Source organism: Ursus americanus, chromosome 19 (assembly GCF_024610735.1).
Source record: "Ursus americanus isolate L20-20 chromosome 19, mUrsAme1.1.p, whole genome shotgun sequence".
In the NCBI taxonomy this organism is placed as follows: domain Eukaryota; kingdom Metazoa; phylum Chordata; class Mammalia; order Carnivora; family Ursidae; genus Ursus; species Ursus americanus.
The window spans coordinates 7,134,366-7,147,937 of record NC_142145.1 but is presented as its reverse complement, the minus strand read 5'-3'; the positions used below and the strand labels follow the sequence as shown (position 1 = coordinate 7,147,937).

General features: G+C 40.8%; 1 protein-coding gene across 5 annotated transcripts in view; it reads left to right on the top strand.

Annotated features, from left to right (window-relative positions):
- SOCS6 (suppressor of cytokine signaling 6) overlaps positions 1–13,572 on the top strand; it is an 828,170-nt gene that overhangs the window by 361,339 nt on the left and 453,259 nt on the right. For 4 of the 5 annotated variants that reach the window (XR_015727576.1, XR_015727573.1, XR_015727577.1 and 1 more), the window contains 3 exons: positions 7,325–7,428; positions 9,548–9,710; positions 12,919–13,149. The gene's annotated coding sequence lies outside the window, so the exon portion shown is untranslated. The remainder of the gene's footprint in view (positions 1–7,324; positions 7,429–9,547; positions 9,711–12,918; positions 13,150–13,572) is intronic. The other variant, XR_015727574.1, reaches the window with a different exon arrangement.

Here is a 13,572-nt window from a genome sequence, read left to right as displayed (position 1 = left end):
TATACCATAAATAAATTCGTGGTGGTTTAGAAGAAAGTGGTAAATTGTAAATTCGAATAAAATTAGACTTCAGAAAAATGTAAATTAAAATAGGAAGTAGATTTCGGGGGAAAATTGGACCCCAATTGTGCAGAGGCCACGTGTGCCCAATAATGGTTATAGCTGAGGCATAAATTTGGCTCTGAGTTTCCTGCAGACATAACAAAAAAGGAAGTTACTCATTTACATAGACCTTATTGTTTAATGAGGTACACTGTGCTTGTTTGAATATGAGATATAAGTAGCTTTTTCTGACACTTCCAGAATAAACATTTCACTTGGGGCTTCATACAGGGGGCACTAAGCAACTTAGGATAATGTCCTCAAAAACAAAAACAACATCAAAACCTCTAATGAGGAAGGGACTCTTTCTTTTATTGCCCCTCCATAAATCCAGGCATGGCAAGGGAATACTCTTTAAATAGGCATCTCTCTGATGATTTTGGTGGGCACAAAGATAAAACCTAGATTCCCAAAATTTTTTGTTTCTGGTTTTTTTTTTTTTTTTTTTGGCCTACACTGGAGCAATGTTTCATGAAGAAACATTCATTTCTTAACCTAAATGAGTGTCTACTGTGTACAAAACACTATGGTAGTATTGGTAGAGGATGTCCATTTCTCTGGGTCATTTAATGTTAGTCTCTTTCGCATCTTCTCTCTACTCAGATCTCCATCAGCACCACTGTCATCCTCATTACAAAGTGACACCTTGTTTCTTTCTGCCCAGAGAAAAGAGAAGCAGTCAGAAGCATTCCCCAAAGCACGCACTCCAGTCTCCTGACCTACATGCATCACCACCATACTTCTGCCATCCTTCCTCCTACAGATGGGCTATCAGTGAGTCCTCCAAAGCCATGTAGACTCGGGGACATTACTTCAACAATTGTCCCTGCAGTCTTCTACATCAGCATTTTTTTCTCTTCTCTGGATCATTCTTGTCAATATACAGATTTGTCATTTCCCCCTTAAAAATGTCTTTCCCTTGACACTGTATCTGTTCAGTTCCCAACTCATTTCTCTGCTCTACCGATAACAAGAATCCTTAAAAGATTTTTAAATAACCCCTTTCTCCCAGTTTTGCATAAACAGACTCTAATCGATTTTGTCTCCATCAGTTTTCCAAAACTGCTTTTTTCAAGGTTACCAGTGTCCTCTCCCTCGCTAAATTTCATGGTCAAATCTCAGTCCTTATATTTCCTGACTTATCATTTCCCATGATGGGTAGCCATCCCCTCCCTCCTTGCAACACTTCTTCCCGTTAGCTGTGAGAACCCCATCCTCTCCTGGTTTTCCTGGAACTTCTTTGGAGCTCCTTTTCACTGTTATCTCTCTACCTCCCTAAATGCTGGAAGATCCCAGGGCTTACTCTTTAGGTCTCTTTTCTTCCCCATTGACAGTTGATCTCTTGATGATCTCATTTAACGTCATGGTTTAGATATCATGTAGACCAGTAGTTATCAATCCTCATTAATGTTCATCACGACAGCTTAATGCAGGGAGCTTTGTAAAGATTGTCAGGTACCACAAATATTCTCATTTAAATGGTTTGTGATTAGGCCCAGGAAACAGCACATTATAGAAGCTCTTCAGGTGATTCTTTTTTTTTTTTTTTTAGATTTATTTATTTATTTGAGAGAGAGAGAGTGTGTGAGTGTAGTGGGGAGGGGCAAAGGGGGAGGGAAGATCTCAAACAGACTCCCTGCTGAGTGCAGAGCCCCATGGGGTTTGATCTCACGACCTTGAGATCATGACCTGAGCCCAAATCAAGAGTCAGAGACTTAGTGCACTGCGCCACCAGGTGCCCCTGTCCAGGTGATTCTAAGGGCAACCAGACTTATGAAGATGCACACGTATTGGTTGGACACTAAAACTCAGTTCTGAATAGAAAGAAGCAAACATCTTTTACCTGCACCCTCAAATGGTAACTTATCAGTCCTAGGTATCATTTAAACCAATTTCTCCACTTCCATCCTTGCCATTTATGTTTGACTTGGCTAATGCAAGAGATTCATAAGTGTAACTAAGAGACCAAATGGAATGATGAATAAAACAGTCAGCACTTTCTAGTTTTATTTCCATCATCCCTTGCTTTAAATTCCTGAAGAAAGACACATTATTATGTTCTAATTGTTTTCCTGATTAACGCTTTTATTTTAGAAAATAACAAATGAAAAGACAGAATTTTGAAAGAATAGGGTAGTTTGTAATAGGCTGTGGGCAGTATGACTCAATATTGAGCTCTGTGTGTGTGTGTGTGTGTGTGTATGTGTGTGTATGTTAACTCTAGGTGGGAGCTCTATAGTTTATTTTCTTTGTAATAGTTCTGTATTTTTATTAAATAGGTTTTATAATCACAAAATACAATAAATGACAACTTAGGGATACATTTTACTTTGAAAACCAAACCTCACAACTATGTATATATTTTACGTATTTGTAAATATTTCACGTATTTTTATTTTGCACATTTCTTCATACTTTCTTTTACATATGTGTTCAAATACTTTGCTTATGTTTTGATTCCAATTGATGGTAGCATTTGCTGAAGTGCTCTGTACATCAGAAAATAGCACAGATAAAGAGAATGAAAATTCTATGGATTAAAACTCCAATTACATAATACAAATGAGAAGATACCAACTTGTCAGGGGATCTGGGTGGCTCAGTCAGTTAAGGGTCTGACTTAGGCTGAGGTCATGATCTTGGGATCAGGCTCTGTGCTCGGTGGGGAGTCTGCCTCTCCTTTTCCCTCTCCTTCTGCCCCTCCACCTGCTTGTGCTCTCTCTCTCTCTCTCAAATAAATAAAATCTTTTAAAGAAAAAGATACCAACTTGTTTATGTAAAGTGGTAATTTTTGATGATTTTGGCACAGACTTCCTCTGGTATTGGCATCAAGTAACCCCTACATTAGTTTTCATTAGCTATCATCACCTTTTTAATAAAAGGCATCTTTTCTACTTAGAGTAAAATGAAATCACTTATGTAATTAAACCTGAAGATCTTAACTTTCAGAAATACAGATGGGCGGCACTTTTCAATAGCAGGCTTGACCTTATGTTAGTATCATATTTCTCCTGCTAGGCTAAACATCTTTTCAGCTTATCAGAGGGTAATTTAAGGATTAATTACTTCAGGAATCAAGATGAGGCGAGTTGTTTTATTGTAATGAAATCAAAGAGCATCTTGTTAGTGACTCTATCAACACGGCTATCACCATTTATCAGAATAATGTAGTTTGGTGGTATTTGGATTAAAAAAAAACAGAATAAGAATGACTTGAATCTTGTTCTTTATTTTCAGATAACACTGTCTCCTCCTTTAAAAAAATCTCACGTGTGTCTCTAGAATGAGCTAGTTACCAGTGCTTTGCGAAGACACTAAGTGCTTGAGTTGGTGTGTGTTGTAGAGAACGTGCAGCTCTCTGCATACCCAAACCATGCCAGGACCTCATTTCCAAGCTATTCACACAGAGATTGTCACAGCTTCCAAATAGCAGGACATTGCATTAGTTGGATGATAAACATGCAAAAGAAGAAAACCTATACTATGCAGGAAATACTGACTTAATATTCAGTTGCCTATAAATAGCTACTTTTTTGATTTCGGACTTTACTTATTTGGTTACAACTTACCAAAATTTAATTCTGGTGGTTTGCATTCGTATATGCAATCATGGTTGTGCTTGTGTGTGTCTCCTTCAGCAGTTTAGACTAATTTCTATACCTCAGGGTGGCTTTGCCCGCCGTGTGGGATTTTTGACTCTAGATGGTGGCATAGGGCACGTAATCAAGAGCTCTGTTCAGCTTGGTTTTGAGTTGGGCTCTCACTCATTAGTGATAGACTGAATTTCAGAGGTATTTCAACCTCCTATGTTATATAAAACAGATTAATCGGTTGTACTACTTAATGTACTTATTAACGCATGCCACCTCACACCCTAAATCATGTAATGCTATTGTCTTTTAGTATTTGAAACTTAAGGAAATGTTTATGCCTGGACAAAACAGACCAGGATGTAGGCCCCAAGCAAAACTGCTTCTGCTTTTATGACTACAACGTAAACATTTTTGGGTTTAATTTTCACTAATATCTGAAGATAATGAAGGTGTTGCTTGTGAAAGAGGAAGGTGTCCGGTAATTTTCTTAATTATACTTTGTGATATTCTCTCCATATGCACAGTAAGACCCCTTTTTCTAGGTAGTTCCATTTGAAGGCAGGGTGACACAAACATACCTTGATTATCCCTAAGATCTCCTAGTTCATATATTTCCCTTTCCCTATTTTAAGGTAGGAGGGGGAGGGGCTGGGCTTTTTTTCATTCCAAGTTATGCACCATGTACTGTTCAAAATAATAATGGCTGCTGTCCCTGGAGTGAAAAGCATCTCATGGGTGACCTGAGGTACCTCTTTTCTAGTACTTCTTACTGTCAGCTCTTTCTTCTTTGCTTCCCTCTTTCTGCTTTCCTGAATCCCTTCCCTTTCTTGTTCTTCCTTCTTCTTCCCTTGCTTCCTTGGCCCTCCCTTTTTCTTTTTCACTCTCCCTCCGTCCTTCTCTCTTTCCTTCCTTCCTTCGTTTTTTTCACTGGAACACAGAAGAGCACAGGCTTGGAGATTAGTCCTGAGTTGAAACCTTATACCCGTTAAGTAACCTTAGAAAAATAACTTACTTTCTTTGAATGTTATTTTTCTCATCTGAAAAATAGGGCTCATAACACTTCCCTAACTGTAGCTAAAGGGAGACAAATGAGTAAGTGCGTAGCACATTTGGCACATACTTGGCACATACTATTGCTGACTTGGTAATAAATCATTTGGTGCACACTTACTTATATTCGGTGAAGTTAATTTTATTTTCATAGCAGGGGCTGAATAAATGGTAGTTACTACTATGTGAACATTCTTTGGACATTTTAGTGTGTTTGCTTTTCATAGAACAGGTTTATGTTATTAAAATGAAATGTTACTTACATTTCCTCAGTAATTTAAGGTCATTTCACTCACAGATCACAAGTTCTCACACTTTTTTTTTTTTAAAGATGTATTTATTTTAGAGAGACAGAGAGAGAGCGTGAGTGAGCATGGCCAAAGGGCAGAGGGAGAGAGAGAGTCCCGAAGCAGACTCTCTACCGAGTGTAGAGCCCCACATGGGGTTCGATGCCTCTACCCCAAGATCATGATCCAAGCCGAAATCAAGAGTTGGACACCTAACTGACTGGATCATCCAGGCACCCCCTATCCTCACATTCTTAGTTAACATCCCCTTGGCGCAGGTGTTCACATGTATGCCATAGGAAAAGTAGCAGAGCAAGGATGAACTAGGGAGCCAAAGACTGCTTCTGGCTCTGCCATTAGCTAGTCCTGAGCCCTTTATGGAATCTTTCCTTTGGTGGGGGAAGGCACTGCATTCTCCAATGGGATGTAAAAAGGAGATTATATTATCTATCTTCCCAGGGCCAGTTCCAGAGTGGGCCAGCTCCAGCTGGGAAGCCAATACAGACGGTCCCCAACTTGCGATGGTTCGATGTAACGAGTCTTTGACTTTCTGATGGTGTGAAAACGATACACATTCATTAGAAACTGTATTTGGTATTTTGAATTTGGGTCTTTTCCTAGGCTTCTGATATGTGGTATGATCCTCTCTTGTGAAGCTGGGCAGCAGCTGCAGCTCTCAGTCAGCCATATCACTGGGAGGGTCAAAAACTGATACACTGACAACCATTTTGCACCCAGACAACTATCTGTTTCTCACTTTCAGTACAGTTTTCAGCAAATCACATGAGATAGTCCACACTTTATTATCAAAGAGGCTTTGTGTTACATGGTTCTGCCCCACTGTAGGTGAATGTGAGTGTTCTGAGCACGTTTAAGGTAGGCGGGGCTAGGCTAGGATGCTATGTAGGTTTCATGTTACATGCATTGTCAACTCAAGATGGTTTTGTGGGGACTTAGCACCATCATTAGTTGAGGACGATCTGTTGTCTGAAATGAGAGTGTGATCAATTTCTTCTGTGTTCTCTTTTACTTCTTTCTCTTCTTACCGCTGGCTATCTGTGCTCCCGCACTCCTCTGGGATCTAAAGGAGAGAGGAAGTTTGATGGCGGACATGAGAGGAAGGGACAGAGGAGGTTGTTAGACGCTTCCACGATGTGTTTGTGGCTTTTCAGAGATCCCACATGTCTCCTGATGCTAGAGATCTCTTAACAGAAATTGCCCGGGTCTTACTAAACGCATCTTCTCTGGCTGACTTTTGAATTTTCGTTTGATCCCTGAGGTTTTACCTCTCCATCAGCTGGTTCTCTTTGACAACCACAGACCAGCAGCATTTGGTCCATGGGAAAAGTGGATGTCAGGCTACTGTTGAAGGTCTAATGGCATTAACTGCACACTGATAAGTCTTATTAAACTCTTTATCTAATTTCTAACTTCCATCATGGGAGGAGGGTGGGTGGTCATTTAAAAATTACGTAACTGGCTTCTACCCCTTACATGCAGGTCTTACTCACATGGTCTAGCTCTTCATTCTGGAATGTGGAAGGTGTTATCATTTGTTGTTTTAAGTCGTTGGGCCCCAGATTAAAATAAAATAATAAACTCCCGCTTTATAATTTATTCCATCCAGATGAAGTAACACCAGCTTTGCCATTTGTGTAGTTCTCGGCATCATTTCATAAAAAGTGTAAAATGTATATTTAAAAAAACCCTAAAGATCCCTTTTAGCTTTTTTTTCTCACTCCCTGTATTAACTGACCTTATTTGTAACTCATTATTACTGTTTAAATTTTAAATTATAAATATTAGTTGACTTTTGAATGGATTTCATTTGATTGATGATTGATTCCTTTTTAAAGATTTATTTTATTTATTTGACAGAGAGAGAGTACATAAGCAGGGGGAGTGGCAGGCAGAGGGAGAGGGAGAAGTAGGCTCCCCACTGAGCAAGCAGCCTGATGTGGGGCTTGATCCACATCAAGGGATCATGACCTGAGTTGAAGGCAGATGCTTAACCGACTGAGCCACTCAGGCACTCCTATTTAGAGAGAGAGAGAGAGAGAGTGTGTGTGTGTGAGTGTGTGAGCGGGGGAGGGACAGAGGGAGAGAGAGAATCTCAAGCAGACTCCCCACTGGGCATGGAGCCTGACAAGGGGCTTGATCTCATGACCCTGAGATCATGACCTGAGCCAAAACTAAGAGCTGGACACTTAACCAACTAAGCCATCTAGGCACCCCACTGATTACTGATTGATTCTAATGGACCCATTTCTTCTCTGTCCTTTATGCTTATAGATTTTGAGATGAGGAGATGAGCCATCTGAGAGCGACATTTGAAGAGACAGACACTGTGTCACACGAATCTTTGAGCATTGGAGCCCACTCTTTCTGGAGAATCGGTAAACCATTCTGATTATGTGCTCTTTGCTTCATTGTTTGCTGCATAATTCCTGCCCACCACTGAACTACAGAACTGAGCGATGGGATAAATGCTGCAGTGATGGTCTGAGTGGCTGAAACCTGGTAGAGGCACTACCAAGGAGGAAGTGTTTACTCTGCAGCTCAGAGCCACCAACAGCTATGAGATCCTAAGAAAGAAAATGAAATAAACTCTCAATTAATAAATTACAGGAAGTCTTTCTCAAAGTACATATACCCATTTGATCATAGGGTTAGTTTAACATAAATATCAATATATTCATTAAGATTTAATCAAAAAGGCTTTAAAATACAGTTCTCAAGAGTGGACAATGACCTTAAAATTGGACCATCCGAATAAATCGCATTCCACTGGCAAAGGATTATGCAAAAGAAATTATTGAACTTTAAAAGACTAATAAATTATGTTGTACTTTATTGACATATTTTAATCAACAAGGAAGTTGATGTATTACAGTTAAGGGTTTCAAGCATTTTTTTTTTTTTAAAGATTTTTATTTATTTATTCGACAGAGATAGAGACAGCCAGCGAGAGAGGGAACACAAGCAGGGGGAGTGGGAGAGGAAGAAGCAGGCTCCCAGTGGAGGAGCCTGATGTGGGGCTCGATCCCAGAACGCCGGGATCACACCCTGAGCCGAAGGCAGATGCTTAACCGTTGTGCCACCCAGGCGCCCCTCAAGCATTTTGAACAGAAAATTGTTTCCTCTTCAACTCCTATTCATATACTGAACGTGGAACGTCTGGATATGAAACAGTGTAAGCAAACAGAGGAAACTCTCCTGATATTCAGAGACACTTTATAAAATTCAGAAATATTTTATAAAGTACAAAAAAAATCCAAGAGTGATGACCACTGTTTGCACCTCATTCTGGATGTTCTAAGCTAGACTTTTATTGAAGCATCTAGGGTTGATTTAAAGAGAAAATGCTGCTTCTAAGTCTGTGATCATCTCTGCTTTGGCTCTGGAGTATTAGTTTGTTCTGGAAACTGGAATGACAATTGGTAGTGTACTTTGAAAAATGGGAGGAGTTAATGAGGTCTTTTATTATATGATTATGTTCTCTACTTTCCCACCTAATTTGCTATAAGGTAATTCAACCTGTATTTTCCCATCTCTTAACGAAAATAAATAGCTGCACATTCTGTTTTAGGGGCTTTAATTGTTTGCTAGACATTGCAGATCTTTTCCAGTAGTGCTTATGATGCTTGAGAGAATGTTCCCATTTTTGCAGAGTTTCTGCCAATCTGACTTTTTGAATAAACTCTAATGGTACTATTGTTGAGCAGACCATTATGAGGATGCTATCAAAGTCTGAGAAGTGAATTATAGGCACTAGGATAGTCCTAAGGGTGGGAAGGAGGAAGAGAGAGCCTGCAACACTACTGACCAAATCTTTCATGTTCTTAACTATAATGAAGCAGACTTGTTACTTTTTTAAATTGCTATAGTTAAAAGCAACAATCAAACTACTAAATCTTCACCTCATGACAATTTTGTCATCTCTGTATGGAACAGAACATTTATTTCCTCCATCTGGCTACATAGTGTGTAGCATATTTCCTTGATAAAATGTCTGTTCTTCTGTCCTTTTATCATTCCTTTTATGGTCACCAGAAATCTTCCACAGAAGAAAAGTGCACCTCAAAAGTCTGTTATTCTGTCTGTCTATCAGCAATCAAGTATTCCCTATGAGCTACCAGGAATGTGCCTAGTGCTAACTATGAAGCATGCTGGGAGTCAGGAAGAAATAATTTAAGAGGAAGAAATGGTTAATGCAGACAAACATGGATAGGAGGAAAGATAGAGATACAGTTGGACGGAATAGGAGAATGAAAAATCTAAGCTCTGAGATCGAGACCAAAGGAGTGTGAACAGTCTCACCAGCACCTTTCCCTGGAGCCCATGATCTTGAACAGTGGAAGAATATTCTGAAAACTGGTGATGGAATATATGTGCGGTTGGTTCCAGGAGCCATGCAGATCCCTTATAATAGCTGAGCAGTGATCAGGAAAGGGCAATACTATATTCAATAGTATTTAACAACGAGGCTAAATTTTCTGTGTATTCTCTTTGCAGGTAAAAACAAAACACCAACTAGAAAAGTTCATTTTGATTTTTTTGGCACTAGGGAGAGCTGGGAAGTTCCCCTGCTTGGCTTATTGAAGAATGGAGAAAATCCCTCGCGAGATCCATTATAGTGCTAAGGATGCTGCAGCGAGGACAAAGGGTACTTGGTGTGGTGAGTGTAAATATCCATGCTTTCACTGTGCCTAGTGGGTCTTGTATCTCTGCTTGACTTGACTTTGAGGATGACCATCTAACTACTAGCACCCAGCCCTAACCCCTCATATCTGACTACACCCCTATCCTTCCACTGATGTGGTACACACATGCTTGGTTGCCTCTAACTGGAGAGGTCTCTGTGTCTCAGGTCCCAGAAAACCTGTGATGGGATGTTTCGGCCAATTTAGTTCAGAGTATTAGAGCAATTCTTAAAAATTCTTTTGCTAGTCATTTACTGGTATATTGTGTGTGTGTGTGTGTGTGTGTGTGTGTGTGTGTGCACTCACCCATCTGTGTATGCGGAATTGGCTTACACGATGGTGGGCGTTGGGCAAGTAGCCCTTTGTGGCCTATCACCATTATCTGGGGTTGAAGACTGAAGTTCAGGGCAGACAGTCAGAAGGCAAGGGAAGGAAGGGGCTGGAATCTCATGAGCACAAGCTGAAACACCATGGACTGAACGGATTGAAAGCCACGCTCATTCTTGCTGCCTCTGATGTTGGTGACAAAAGTGTCTTGCAAAAGTTGGGACCCTTCTTCATGGAGATGAGACACATGCTTGCCTCAGGTGCTGCTTTAAACAGAGGGGGTGATTCAGCAGATCAGAAACAGCACAAAGAGGCTACAAAGGGCTGTTGCCTCCATTCCAACCTCCAAAAGCTCTCAGAAACTCCCCTGTGGCCCAGAAACATACAAGAAAGGGAGCTCTGGGGAGTGTAGTTACACCTAGGCCAGGTGGCACATTGCAAGGTAACTACACTTGTAATATCTGTGATGATGGAGGTGGTGAGAGTGATATTGACAGAAGCTGACATTTATGAAATGAATGCCTTCCATTTGGTAGGCACGGGGCTAAGCTTTTCTTATGAGTATTTCATCAGATCCTGACTACAATCCTGTGAAGTAGGTTCTATTATCTCCTTCACAGATAAGAGCCCGAGACACAGGGAGATTCCATAATTTGCCAAATTGCATGCAGCTAACAAGTGGCAAAGCCGTGATTGGAGCCCAGGTGGTTTTTAAACAACTGTTTTCAAAATATCACCTGCTAGCATAAGTTTCTGTAAATAAACGGTTAATTTTCACACTCATTAAAATGTCAATGTTGCACTGAAAGGAAAGAGTGTGTGTGTGTGTGTGTGTGTGTGTGTGTGTGTGTGTGTGTGTTTAAACATTGACTGGGAAGAACATCCATAGAGCCCCTTGTCTTCACAAACAGGATTAGTCAATTCAGAAGACTGAAATTTGACAATGACTTAAGTAATTTATCCCAAGATACCTAATGTACCCCTGGTAAAAAAGGGTTTCCTAATTTTCTTCCATCCCACTACAAATGTTATAAAGATTGTAATACACTTTAAAGGTGCCGTTTGTACAAAATTAACTACATCCATGACATCCTGCAACGGGTTGTACTTTTTTTCCTGCCATTTGCTTATGAATAATGCAGTGAAGAAAATTCACTTGTGGTGCTAGCTTACAGGCTCACTCTGTAATTCTCTCTTTATTCCAGCCAGAGCAGCTGTTCTATCAATGGTTGTTTACAAATTTTTTTCCATAAAACATTGTTTTTTTTATCTAAGAAATAATTTAGGATTGAGACGATATCTTTTCTGGTATTTCTATTGGCACACAAAAAGCTTTTCAATGTGTTTTGTTATTGACATAGACTCTATAATATACCAAAATTCCATAAGCTTGATGCATTAGCAACATCTGTATTTTCATCCAACTGTGTAACAGTTTCACCACACTATGAGTTTTTTGTAACATCGTTTTTTCAATTTTTCAATGTTTTCCATGTCTTCTAGCATATTTGCTGACAAAGGAGTGCATTTTATTTTGCTATTAATTTGTCTTTCATGTATAATTTCAGTCATTTTTAATGCATCCAAAAGAACACATGTTTCCCAAATTTGTAGGGTTTTGTCTTTTATTTTTAAGTGGGGAACCCCCAGAAGGACTTCTCAGCATTTACCACTAAAGCTCAGTGAAATTTTATAAGATACTGTATTATCATTTGCTGAAAAATGGAGTGTTTTAAGATGAATTTAAATTTTAAGATGAATTACTGATTATTAGTCAATATGTCACACTATACATTTAGAAGCATAATATAAATGATAAATGATTTTTTTTTAAAGATTGTATTTATTTATTTGAGACAGAAAGAGCACAAGCAGGGAGGAGGGTCAGAGGGAGAGGGAGAAGCAGGCTCCCCGCTGAGCACAGGGCCTGATGCTGGCCAGTCCGAGGACCCTGGGATCATAACCTGAGCCGAAGGCAGATGCTTAACCGACTGAGCCATCCAGGCACCCCGAGAAGTTCACATTCTTTAAATTGGCTATTTTCTTCTTCCTTCCGGGTTTTTCCAAACTTAGGGAGATCATTTCTAAGTAGTTAGCTGCAAACATGCATTTAAAGCTCTTGAGAGAACACAGAGCACCAGGGAGATTACTATGATTATTATAAGTAGGATAATTTTCAATGTCTTGAGGGCACTTCAGAGCCGTGGTCCCCAAGACCCAAACCAATCAGAATCAAATAAGTCAAAGAAAGACTCCCTCGAAGGAGCCACTTCTTAAAGCCCACCAGCTTGTTCAGCCATATTATGTAGCCCAGTCTCGACTTCTCCGAAAGTGTCAATTCAAAATGCAACAAGTGGTGTTACTTGTACAGACACCTCCTTGCTCAGGTGAAAGATAATCAAGAGCCATCTTATCATCAAGAACAACTTCGTCCAGAGGGTGTAGGGATTTTTGTTGGGCGGTCATTGCTTTAGCCTCAGGTTGTACAATATCCTCAGTAGTGATCCGCCAAAGGGAGCGAAGTGTGAATCATGAATGCCCCCGTCACTCCTGTTTGAGGAAACAAAGATCCCGAGCCACTCCCAAAGCTAACCAAAAGAAAAAAGACTCAGACCCCCCCCCCCCCCACACAGGACAAGAGCCACAAATGGGGTGCAACCCACATTTCTGTCTGGCCACATTTTGGGGGCCCCCAGCCTGATGGTTACCAAGCTAAATTCTCAGGTTACAAAATGAGACAAGGGTAGCTATCTCTGGGAAAGAAAGGATAGACAATCCATGGTTACCTGAAGGCAAATTCACAAGTCACAATTCGAAGACCTAATTCTTACAATTTTTTTTTTTTTTCCCCTGCAGATCTGAGTTTGGAGAGGAAGGAAGTGTGAAATTTTACCTTCTTTCCACCAGGCACCACAGATGTAGATATGGAGAGGTGACTTTGGCAAAAATTCTTACCCTTTGCCAGCTTCTTCAGTTTTCCCAGGATCTGTCTGCAGTCTCCAGAGCAAGTGGAGTGTCCCAGCAGGTGCCATCATGGTCACCAGAAGCTGTAGAGGGGGACAAATAATTTTCCCTCCATCCTTTGTGGTGAGTGCTTCGCTGGGGCCCTTCTTCTCTCGGGCCCCTCCCTAAGGGGATGCGCTTATCTAAGACGCTTGAAAGTTCTCTGCTGTGGCCACTGAACTCAAGATTAGCTTTGATAAATTAACTTGTTTGTTGAGCCTCAACACAAAATCCTATTCACCTGAGGCGTCGCAATGTACCCCCCCCCCTCCCCCGGTCCAACCCCGGACCGGCCTGGTTTTTAAGTGGCACCCGGTCCGATTCTCAAGCGGCACCCGGTCCGGTTTTCAAGTCGGACGCGGTCTGGTTTATAAGTCGGGCTGGCAGACTCTGGCCGGTTCCGGAGCCAGTCGCGGGAAGGAAAGGCTTAAGTATGGAGGCTCCTGACCGGGAAGCTGAGGAGCCGGGATCCCAGAGGGGCTTCCCCCCATCTCCACCTCCCTCTCC